General features: G+C 33.5%; 1 long non-coding RNA gene across 1 annotated transcript; it reads right to left on the bottom strand.

The window, feature by feature from the left end:
• Positions 1 to 6,015: 6,015 nt before the first annotated feature.
• On the bottom strand, positions 6,016 to 11,192 carry LOC148943076 (uncharacterized). The gene is made up of 2 exons (XR_016143044.1): positions 10,982 to 11,192; positions 6,016 to 6,144 (listed from the first exon to the last, which is right to left on the bottom strand). It is a non-coding gene; the product is annotated as an uncharacterized LOC148943076 (long non-coding RNA).
• Between the last annotated feature and the right edge of the window lie 1,180 nt (positions 11,193 to 12,372).

Here is a 12,372-nt window from a genome sequence, read left to right as displayed (position 1 = left end):
AGGCACAAAACAATGATTAAAAAAACCAAAACAAAATCATCCGATACCAATATGCCTGATACCAATACGTACGACACCAATACGCGCAATACCGATACCGCTTACAGCCTTTTTTCCAGGGACCATGAAGGCCCATATCATCACCAAAACCGTAGTTGTTATACTTTTGAACTATTGAACAAAATAGCTATATCAAAATTTTGATTGGACAGCTTTGGCGGGAGGAGGGCTAGTTGCCTTCCGATCTTTTTGGTCACTTTAAAAAGGGAACTAGCAAATTTCACTTCCATTTGAATGAGCCTTTAAACATCTCCCTATGATGTTTTGGTCACCCCTTAACCCTTCTAAAAAAAAAAAGACAAAAAGGAGACACATCAGTGCTACCCATGTAGAAAAGTTATTTTCCTTGTTGCTCAAGGTGGAAGACTGTAATTATCCTATTTTAGATTTTCTTCCATGCTGATTCCAATAGTGTACTTTTTATTTCAATCCGGCACCATTTTCGGGGGTTTCCAGGCTCTTTTTCGAAATTACCATAAGTTTGTTTCGCAATAAACTTTTAAATTTAAGATTATCCGAAACAATAGTTACTGTTCCTTAGTTTTAGACGCCAATTTTTACTCATTAGGCTGTTTTTTAAATGTTTTCTTTTCAACTTTTGGTTACTATGGGCTATAGCCCGCTCTTTAGCTACTGCTGCAACTCTTGTATTGACCCGTGGAATCTCGTATTTACATAATATGTATTCAATGAGTCAGCGAATTATATCAAGGAATTTGGAAGAGGAGGTAAGTGTCATATAGGAAGCAAATTATTATTCATTGAGAGAATACAATTACATTTTAAAAAGAGACGATTTGGCAATCGTTCGTTTGATTGGATCAAGGGTAAGTTTCTTTTTGTTTCACTATTAATCTAAAAAAACAAAGTTTTTCCGAGGGAAGTAAAGAGCAAAGTTGAAACTTATAACGAACAAAGATTACTACTTCCCAGCCTGTCTAACATATATCAATAAAACTAGTGCAAATAAATAAACTGGTGATATTTCCCTGAATATTACTGAATAAATATTACTGTATAAAAGACAAATGAATGTGCATTGTCAGTATGATATGCATATATTGATATTTATTAATCAAAATGTTAATATTATCCGATTTGTTAAAGTCATAAAAGTAAAAACATTTATAGTTTTTTCAGTAAAGTGCAAATTATGTTCTGCCCATGGGAAGGGATAGGGGTATTGAGCCCTACTCATGTTAATTTCTACTCGTTTTGAAATTGACTCGGTTATTTATTGTAGTTTCTGTTTGTTTTGGGTTTCATTTATTTATCGATGCTGATTTGTGGTAGTTTCACGTTTGGTAGATTATTTGATTTTATTTTTGCTCATTTTTGGTTTAATGGAGATCTTTACTTTTCTTTGTAAAACTTATTTTGTAGAAAATATTATTTTAATTAATTTAAAAAAAAAGGGATGATTTGGCAACCGTTCGTTTGATTGGATCAAGGCCAAGTTTCTTTTTGTTTCACTATTAATTTAAAAAACAAAGTTTTTTCGAGGGAAGTAAAGAGCGAAGATGAAACGGGATTTAGTGATCTACTAAGAATGTCGTTGCAATCCATGAACTGGATGACCTCTATTCCCTTTTGAATCAAAATGCTTGACAAAATACCTTCCCGGGACATGCTTTAAAAATTGGTGCATCACATTTATAAAAACAGTGAAATTATCTGAAAATGATCATATAGAAGGGGGAAAAACCGTGACTAAAAAAAACACAAAAAAAAACACTTGGCCATCGAACCCAAGATGCTCTACTTTTAAGTCCATTGCTGTCTTGAAACTAGTTGAAGAAATTGAGAAGCGTAGTTTCTGGCCTAATTAGGATAATGGGATATATGTTTCTCAAATCGGTTAATAAAAAGCAGCAAAACCATCTTGCACAAAAAAAGATGACTTTCACTCCTCCGCCCCTCTGGGAATTTTCCATGTGTCTCAAAAGCAAAAAAAAAATCTTAAACGAGACATAAAGAGATCAATTTGGATCACGTGCAATGAAACAATGGCTAGACAATGGCTATGACAATTTACCTAATAACACAGGTGAAACCAAGGACGACCCAGATACGGAGGTGAAAACACTTGCTTTCAGTCAAGCATCCCCGCTGACATTAATCGAGAAAGGCGAGGAAGTAAATAGTTGATGGACTTCTGAGTTAAATGACAGAAGAAAAATGGATCAAAGGCTAATAAGAATTGCAGTCCGAAAAATTGACCCAGTAAGAGAATTTAATTAAGGAAATTCCTTGAAAACAAAGAGTCAGAAAAAGTTAGTATCAAGCTATAGAAGACTTTAAAAAGAACAACCGGGTCTACTTAGATAGTGTCTCGAAGGAGGATCGCACTCCCACACTGAGCCCAGAAGAAACCCCAGGACCGTCAACCTAGGAGTTATTAGCCCTATTTCAAGGTATTTCAGATTTTAAGGTTGATTTAATCAAAAAACTATGGATATTTTCCAGCTTTTTCAAGGGTCAGGTGCTCAAAGGAATTATCTCGTCTTGCTCTAAAAAGAATGGAAAAAGAAGAAACACATTGAATCACAATTTCTAAGAGGAGCCTTACTTTAGGCTACCCCCAAGGGACCTGACTACCCTCAAGATATGGCTAAAATCAAGAGTTGTTTTTATGCTTAAACCTGTAAAAGATGATAATTCAAATCTCAGATCAGATAGGCTGGTCACACACCATCCTTTTAACTAAAAATGAACGAGCAGTTAATTCATTGGTACCTCAAGAGCAATTCCGAGACCAAATATCTTGCGTTCAAAAAGAAAACGGGTTTTAAAAGCGGATATTCTATATAAATAGCTGCATACCAATGGGTATGGTGCATAAAACAAGCACTAGGAACTAAGAAATATGCATTAGGCATATTTCTGCACATAAAAGGGGTGTTGATAACGTCAATTTTGAATCCATAGAAACATCCATTGAAGAAGACAAAATAGATGAAACTTTACAAAAATTCAGCTCCCATACGTCCAAAAACCAGAAGCCAGTCGTGAAGTTAAAGGGAGTAAAAACTAAAAAGCTATTTAAAAGGTTGTCTTCAAGGAAAGTAAGTTCTCTGTATATGGGTAATCCAATTATGGATTATTTTTAACCAGTTAAATCGCTACTTTGGGTACACTCCGGCATACACCAATGATCTAGTATCTCACACTAGATAGATATCTGAAACCCTGCTTGAATTACGACAGCCATTGCTCAACACTATTCAGCTATGAGCACAAAAACATAAACTGCGTTGTGTTCCTGAAGAGGGTGAAGCGATAGTGTCAAAAATTTTCTAGCGGAAGAAGCAATAATAAGTGGTGTCAGGTTGAAGATTGTTGATCAAAGGACACAGAGACAGAAAATGCGGAATGGGAAAATAAAGTCACACTGATACCTACGTCTCACTATTGCTTAAGTGCTGGGAGCTGTAGATGCTCAAAGATAATAGCGTTCATTTGATAAAGCCTGTAGGGAAATTTCAGATTGTACTAAAAGCTAGTAATGAAAATAAGCTGGATATTGTAGTGCTTTACTAAAACAGAGCAATAGTTTGTTATAAAGGTAAATCGCAAGACCAAGGAAAATGGGGAACTGGAGAAGGGGTTTATCATAATACACTGATTCATCATCTAAGTCATTTTACGATGGTCATCCATACTGATATGAATGGATCACCTACAGCTATAAGGAACAAGCACCTATAAGAATGAATCTATTAAAAGTACAGTTAGGAATACATTCATCTTATCTGATAACCAATTAGGTCTCAAAGCTCTTAAGAACAATAAGAGCAGGTAAAAAAAAAAAAAGCAATTTGAGATGCTAAGAATCAAATGGAAATCAAGTTGCAATTGTGTGGGGCCCTGGACATTCTGGGATCACAGGTAATGAATCGGTAGACAAACCGACTAAGGCCGGGGCTAAATGACTTCTTATTGACCGGAAGCTTTCATTCCCATCCTTCGAAGCTGTTAGAAAGCAGCTCTAAGGAAATAGACCCTTCAGAGGGTAGAAAAAAGTCAACATATAAAAGGTGGTATGTGAAAAAACAGAGGAAGTAATTCAACATTTTGACCCCATGCAGACTAAACATCTTCGACCTGAGTTTGGACCTTTTCACATTATCCGATTCACCTCCAAAAAAAAAATGTTGAAGAAGGATATCTATATCGTTCGCCAAAGAATGAACTAAATATTTAGATCAAACATTACTTTTCTCCAACAAGTTTTGCAGAGGTATGCCGAGCTGTTCCGTTATAAAAATGTTTGGCGCTATATTGCAGAGGAATTCATTGATAAGATAAATTCATTTCACCCATTATTTTTTTCTTTTTCTTCTTACTAAATTTACGGTGGTTTTGTGAATAAGCTGGCAAATTATTTTAAAGGTGTATTATTGCTAACTCAAAGAATTAAATTATAAAGAATAAAATAATAAAAATTTTTGTGCGTAGGGAACTTGCCGAGAAATGCATTTGTAAGATAACTAATTTTACCTTATTGTTAAGCAAAGGTAGCCTAAAGATTTATCTAAAAACAATTCTTCAGACGAAGAAAGATCTTATAAATTTTAAGAGTAGTAAAACTAAAAAATAAATAAGAATAAAATGGAAATTTTTTAAATAATATTTTTAATAAAATTTAATAAAAAGAATAGACATTTTACAGATAAATTCACTAATTGATCTAAAGGTGCATTATTGTTAAGGCAAAGTTAACCAACTGAGCTATTTAAAAACATTCTTTAAATGAAGAAATAATCTACAAAATTTTCAGGATAGTAGAATTTAAAAAAAATGAGACTAAAAGAATACAATTATAATGAATAAAATAATAGACAAATTTTGGTGCTTACTTGCTGAGAAATTCATTCATAACTAATTTCAACCAAATATTTTTTTCTCTTCCTTTTAAGTTATCGTTGATTTAATAAGTAAATTTGCAAAATAATTTAATGACGTCATTAAAGTTAACAAAGTTTTTAATGAACTTGCACACAATAAAGTTTGTCCTGCTCGAACAAGAATTTCACCTTTTTTGACTTTACAGGAATTTTTCCCAGCAAAAAACTGGATTAATAAGACGTGGAGCTAAGAAAACCACCTTCTTAAGCATTTTTTTCCTTTTAATAAGTAAGGCTTAGATGAAAATATGTTTTGTTTAACCCTTATTCTTTTATCAAACAACATATTTAAACAAATACCCACCATTATATACGTAGACACTCATTCGTGTGGTTTATTTAAAATTTTCGCAAAAAAGATATTTGCTATTGCCTGAACTTTGTGGACTTTCTTGAAAAAGTTAAATTAAGTCCAACTTTTTTCCACAGCTATAAAGTCAACAAAGCTATGCAAAGAAAACAGTTTGTTAACTTCTGTGAAAAGCTTTGTTAACTTTATTAAAACCGTGGGAGCCCCGCATTATTGTTAACGCAAATTTAACCTACAGATTTACTTGAAAACAATTCTTTAAATGAAGAAAGAATTTAATTTTTTTTTTTTAGAAAAATTGAATTAAAGAGTAAACAAGAATAAAAGAATAAGACTGTAAAGAATGAAATAATACAAATAACACAAATTAGTTTCTATAGAAAAAACAAAACTATAAAGAATAAAATTCAAATTTGAATATTTTGTCTAACCCTTATTCTTTTACCAAACAACATATTTAAACAAATGCACACTATTATATGTGCAGACACTCGTTTGTGTGTGGTTTACTTAAATTTTTCTTAAGAAAGATAATTGCTATTTGCTGAACTTTGCGAACTTTCTTGAAAAAGTTGAATGAAGGAGACACAAAAGCCATGCAAATTTTTAGTTATTTGATATTTTATATCCAATACTGTTTAAATTTATTATGTTGTTATATTTATAAGTATAGACATAAGTATACATGTAGCAGTAGTACTTATTTAAGCATATATCCTTTATTACATTTATAATTCATTATGTGTTATGTATATTGTGGAAACTTACTGACAAAGCCTGATTCTCTTCCTCTGTACTCTGATGAAGTAGATGGGCCTTCGTTAATATTCTTCACTTTTGGAAATTCATACTCAGAGTCAAGATGGGCTGTAAAAAAAAAATATAAACATAAGCTAATGGTTAATTTCAAAAATTCACATCTAGATCTTATTTTAACCAGCCTTTTAGGAAAATGAATTACAGTTGTGACAGAAGATGGTATATATATCGAGCAAAAACGTCCCAGTGTTGTCACCATGTGGATTTTAGCGACATCACGTTTAACGGTTATTATCTGACTATATGACATCTAAAGCCACATAAGACACCTGTCAAAATCTAGTTTGGAGGTCAGAATTCACTTATGATTTAAATAAAAAAAATTTTAAGACACAGATTTCCTGATTTCTCTTCCATTATTTATTATTTTTAATTCAGAAAGATAACTTATTTTTAAATTTATGTTATTTTCATAGGGTTTCTTTTTTTTAAGCAGAAATAGTAACCGCTGGGAAATAATTTGGACAACTTAATGACACAGCCAAAGAAAACCGAAAGCTTCACCAGACAAGGAAGACTCCTAAATGGGAATACTTTATATATATATAATGGGATTATTGCAACAAACCAAAACTGGCTTCGCTAGCTAGCTCGCAGGGAGCCATCATGTGCTGTGAATCAGGCTATGCGATGAACGCCATTTATGTTGCAAAAATTTAGTGGATATTGGATTTATAAATCACAAACGTATAATCTACAATTATTTCAATTGATTCTGAAAAGTGAACACTTAACTGTTGTCTCAGTTTTTTCAGTTTTCCCAGCACACAGGAGCTCCCAGGAAAATCGTGTACAGTTTTATCCCATTGGTATGTCAAACCGTATAAAAAAAATTACGAATCTATATGACTTAGTTAAATGAGATTCCTAACTGAACAATGAGATTCCTAGCTGAACAATGAGATTCCTTTGTTAAATGAGATTCCTAGCTGAACAAAAACGTTCGATCAACATTTAGAGATAGCCGCATGGTTCAGCATAGTTGAAAGATCCAAAAACTATACCTTTGGAGATAACATGACCTCCACAGCCCCTGGAGAAAGAGAATTTACCCAACGTTTACGTTAAGTATTTGTTATTGGCAAGTAAGCATACTTTTTTTGGGCAGGTGGGAGGACAAATTTTCTGATGGGGATTTTCAACAGGGAGGGATTTTCTAATGGGGAAATTTTCAGGGGAAATTTTACACTGGGAGAATTTGCCAGAATTTCTATACGAAATTATTTTTATTTATCTTACATTGTCTTTGCCGAATCAATTTTACGTGTGGAGATGTTAAAGATAATTGCCCGGTGTAAATTTTCACCGGGACTGAAATGTCTAAAGGATCTTTCAATAGAGGGGAACCAGAAATCCCGGCACAATTTGAAAATGATCAGAAGATAAATTAAACAACGAGTTTTTCAACTGAAAGTAAGGATCACCATTAAAACGAAAAGAAATTATTACGTATATAAGGGGAATTGGCCCCTCCTCCATACCTCTCTCTACGCTAAAGTTTGAGTTTTAGTCCCAATTCTTCAAGGCTCCTGAAACACAAGGTTCGGTAAAGTAGAACAAAAAGAAGTTGTTTTTTTTTTTGAATGCTAAAAACTTTAGCGTGAATAGTGAGGTATTGTGGAGGGGGCAACCCCCCACATATACGTATGAGTTTCTGTTCGTTTTAAGGTTTAATGTTGCTCCTTGCTTTCAGTTGAAAGACTTTTCTTTCTTATTTAATACTCCAGAAATGTATATGTGATCTTGATGAAAAAAGGGGTTATTGAATTCAGTATATCAGATATCACTGTAATACATGTTTCAAGCCCTTACCTACAAACATTCGAAATTTTGGATTTTTGCCGAGAAAGACGTTTGTTTTTCTTTTGTTTTTCCCTCCAACGGCTATCGTAATAGAACCGTTCGTCCAAGAATATTAGAAGTGTAATCATTCAAACAGAAATTGGAAGTCCTCATGACCTTTAAAAGTGAGAAAAGCTATTGTACCACAGCAAAGCGACGTTTTCTGCTATTTTCAGGCACAAAACAATAATTCTTCCCCCAAAATGGGCCGAGATTGAGAGACAATTCTGAGACATTCAACCAATTTGCAATTTTCTAAAAACTGTATATTGAGTTAACCAGTTTTTGAGGCCACAAGTCTGTGCGGTGGGTCAACGAGTGGGGAAAGGGGTGGATCTAATCCCCGTTCAATCTGAGGAATAATTTTGAACTAATCATGTAATATTGGCGGTGCTGGTGATAGCTCTCCTCTTATTACAGAAATATTTCGTGTCATATCCAAGATCACATTCAACTGCCCAAAAGAGGATGAGGTAGGAAGAATTCCTATACATAAAATTGGTTAGAAGAACTTCGCTTGAAAAAAGTGAAAATGATGACCTTAAAATCTATTTTTAATAAATTAGACCCTCTCCTCTGGATAAATATTTGAGGGGGGCACTTTTTCAATAATGATAATAATTTTTGATGCGTTGTCTCAAAACTATTAAATATGACTGTTTAAAATGGAGAGTTGAAGGAGAAAGTGATAGCAACTCTCTCGGATCAAACAGATGGAAATAATAGATTTTAAGTGAAGGGTTATCCTTATTAATATATTAATAGAAACCGAGATTTTAAGAAATGAAGTTTTAATTTCAATATTTGCAACAATAAAATCTATTATTTATTTTGATTTAAATATGCAACATTTATTAATTGTAAAACTGTTAATGATAAGCTACAAGTATATGAAAATTTACAAGATTCTAAAATATGGTTTAAATTCCCCTTCCCCCAAAAGAGATGCGATCTTGATGAAAGTTATATTTATAAAATTCAACAGGATGAGAACACATAAATCTAATAGTTGAAAAATATGAAATGTTTACTTCTCCTGAGAAGGAAGGTCACGTATGTGTGCTTAGTTTTTCCCCAAGCGTAATCACATCAAATCATTAGTCGTCCACCATTGAAAGAGGGCTTATTCGAATGATTATAATTCAAAGTTCTTAAAAACTTTCTTATGCCAAAAAAAGACATCTTGGCAAAAGAAAGGGCCAAGTTCTTGCATTTTGGCCGGTGAAACAGTAATAAACAGGGTCGAAATGTAATTGAGCATAAACTGAGAGAGCCATTGAAAGGGCATTTATTAGCCTCCCAGTCTCAGAGGCCATACTCAGTCTCAGAGCAGAGGAGGGCACTTAAGGCTTCAAAATAGTATACTAGGCCCATAATAGCAAACTGTCTATTAGAGATCCTTCAGATGAGTTTAATGAAAATTCAGAAAATTGAACATTTGACCTCTGATCTCACTGCATAAGGAAAAATATATTTGCAAATGAACATAAAATAAGGCCCGAAGTATGGGTACAAAAAAATGTGAAATTCCCCTCAATTTACGAACATGATAGTCTACTTGGGAAATTATACTTTATTTCTAAAATAAAATATACTAAATGAGTTCTTTTTCTCAAAGCATCATTCCATGCAAGTTATATTTCGAGGTTAAGAGCGATTTTTCAGGGACTAGGTGACCTCTTCATATTTAGGGTAGTCCTGAGTATGATATTAAAACAAATAGAATTTAAGTCTTAAAAAAAGTTTGTTTTTCAATTAAAATTTTGAAAATGACATTAAATAGTAACTTTCAAATTCAAAACAAGCATGGATTATCTTGTCCATGAAGGAGTTTGCTCCTTATCAGCCCCTGCTCATACCACTAAAGCTTGGACATTCTTTTGGTTTTACAAATGATATTTTTTATGAATAGATGATTATTATTGAATAAAGAAACGTGTTCATCCCCAAAAATGATTTAGTTGGGTAAATGGTTGGCTAAATTTTTGACGTTAGGCACATATGAAAGAGTGGATATAAGTTTCAATAAAAATGTAGAAAAGACAGCTATAGTCCCAAGACAAATTTAGAATCTTCAAGATTCCCACTTCAGAGCTTGATGCACTAATTCTGGCTGAGTTTTCATTAGGGTAGTTAGTAGTTTTATCTGTTTCTTTTTATACATGAACTACAATTAGGCAGATTAAACCTGCCAATCCCAAGGAATAATCAAAGACCTTTCATCAGAGCTTCAATTATTGATGTGGTTGTTCTCAAACAGACAAGAAATACAAAATAATTACTAGATAGAACATAGAACAAGCTAACAAATGCGAATGCAGTATAATTACATAGGGAATATAAAAAGATCTATTACAATTATTAGCACCCATGTGCATTGCCCAGCCACGAGACATTTATACCTTTCTCTCAAACTCAAGTTATCATTTTTTTTTTCATTTATCATTTTGTATCATTTTATCATTGTTTTGAAAAGGAAAGAGTTTTCTCATTCTTTATTTTTTTTAAAATTATTATTATTTTTGGCTTATTATTTTTTTTTTATTATTTTGATTTTTTTTTTTATTAGGTTGAAACAACTGCTGGAATCATGATTAGTTTTACTGTTTACTTTTCAAAGAACTTGTCAGGCGACAGCTATAAAAAAGAAAAAAGTAGTGTTTACTCTTTCATAAGATCGGAGAAAATATATTCCGCCACCACCCCTAGCACAAAATTTATAGTAGTGTTTCACCCCTCCCCCCCCCCAAAAAAAAAAGTATTACTGAAAGTTTCAACTTACCGCAGACATGAAGCAAAACCTGATAAGTAAACCAAATACACCATAAAATCCTTTGTCATTTCAATTAAACCTACTGGCCGTAAGGAAAAATAATCGTTTGGTCATATGGTTTCACACTTCAACTATTGTACAACGTCAAAAATATTGTATTAAAAACTGAAGATTAGTGTTTGGCTTTGGGTTACCGACATTGGTAATTATATTGGTAAATTTTCAGCTTAATCATTTTACAGTTTTTGTTTAAGTTTGCACGCTACTCACCTTTAAGGTTACATTCAACAACGGGTCCGCCAAGCAAAGCCTTAGCATGTTTTCGCCCTTTCATATGACTGTAAACAGGAACCCCTCCGACAACAAACGTGTTTCATATATTGCAAGCAATATGCTGATCTTTTGGTAGCCTCGAAAATATCGGGTAGAGAAAACCATTCCTATGGAGAATTAAGTCATCTAGGCGCGAGTCGTACAATTCTTCTCCCTAAAAACAAACGTGATGAGAGTGATGATCTAGTGAGAGTTGAAAATTTGCCTCAAATATACATTCACAAGAAAACCCATTCTTTTGTTTTTAATCCCGACAAAATGTTGGTAAACCTAAATTACGCCTGATATGTCACCTAGAAGTCAGTCCTGCATAGACTAAAAAATGTTACTGAGAATATGTTCTGCTCAAATTGGGGATAGCCAAGTAGACTTGTTTAAATATCTAGGCATTAGATGAGCTGATATGAAAATGAGACTGCAATAAGTAGGCTACTATATTTGAAACATGGATGGCTGCAGGGTTGGTGGGAGGGTGGGGGGTTAATCCGTGACTATATAGTAATTGTGAGGTAGCCAAAAGAAAGGAACGCATAGTAGAAACAAACAATGAAAAAAAATGTATGTGTCGAGGGGGTATTCTCCGATGGTATTTTTCCGCGGGGGTACTTTCCGCGGGGGTACTTTCCATGGGGTATTTTTCGCAGGTGTATTTTCAGCGGGAGAGTATTTTCTGCGGGGGTATTTTTTGTGAGGGGTGGGGTACTTTCCAGTTTTTTTCCGCGGGGGGATTTTCCGAGGGGTAAACAGCTAAAACCCTAGAATCAGCATTAAAAACCAATAATGTGTCAATTTTAGTCGAAATTCATTCCTAATTTAAGTTTAAATTTACTTGTTTAACTTAGTTCTTGTTTGTTTTAAGTTTTAATGGTGCCCCATTTTTATAGGTTGAATTTTGTCTATTTAATTTACATATCTAGAACCGCAAACAATATTTGTTTTTAAATACTACTAATGAATTTCTGAGATTAATGACTTAATGAAAAACTGCTACTGGTATTTACAGTTCACATGTGTTCACACTTTTTCTTTATACGATTTTGAAGTTTTTGCCGCAATATCAGCAATAAGTGTTTTCAGCTATGGTTTCCAATCCCGTGCTCTGGCTCTAAAATCTACTCTGTAAAAGGCTTGATTTACTACGCGGATCCAAGCCTAAGCCTGAAACCAAAGCTAAAACCAATTTTGGCCCTCTAATTTTCGCAACGAAATTCCATTTTGTTTTTTTCCCCGAAAATTCCCCGAATCTTGAAGACTTGTCCCCGAAAACTCCCCGAATTTTTAAGGCTTGTCCCCGAATCTTAAGATCCGAGAGTGGAAGCCCTGTATCT

Source organism: Artemia sp. Qi Xiang Cuo, chromosome 16 (assembly GCF_049724085.1).
Source record: "Artemia sp. Qi Xiang Cuo chromosome 16, ASM4972408v1, whole genome shotgun sequence".
NCBI classification, from domain to species: Eukaryota; Metazoa; Arthropoda; class Branchiopoda; order Anostraca; family Artemiidae; genus Artemia; species Artemia sp. Qi Xiang Cuo.
The sequence above is the reverse complement of the archived record's forward strand: the minus strand, read 5'-3'. Positions and strand labels throughout refer to the sequence as shown.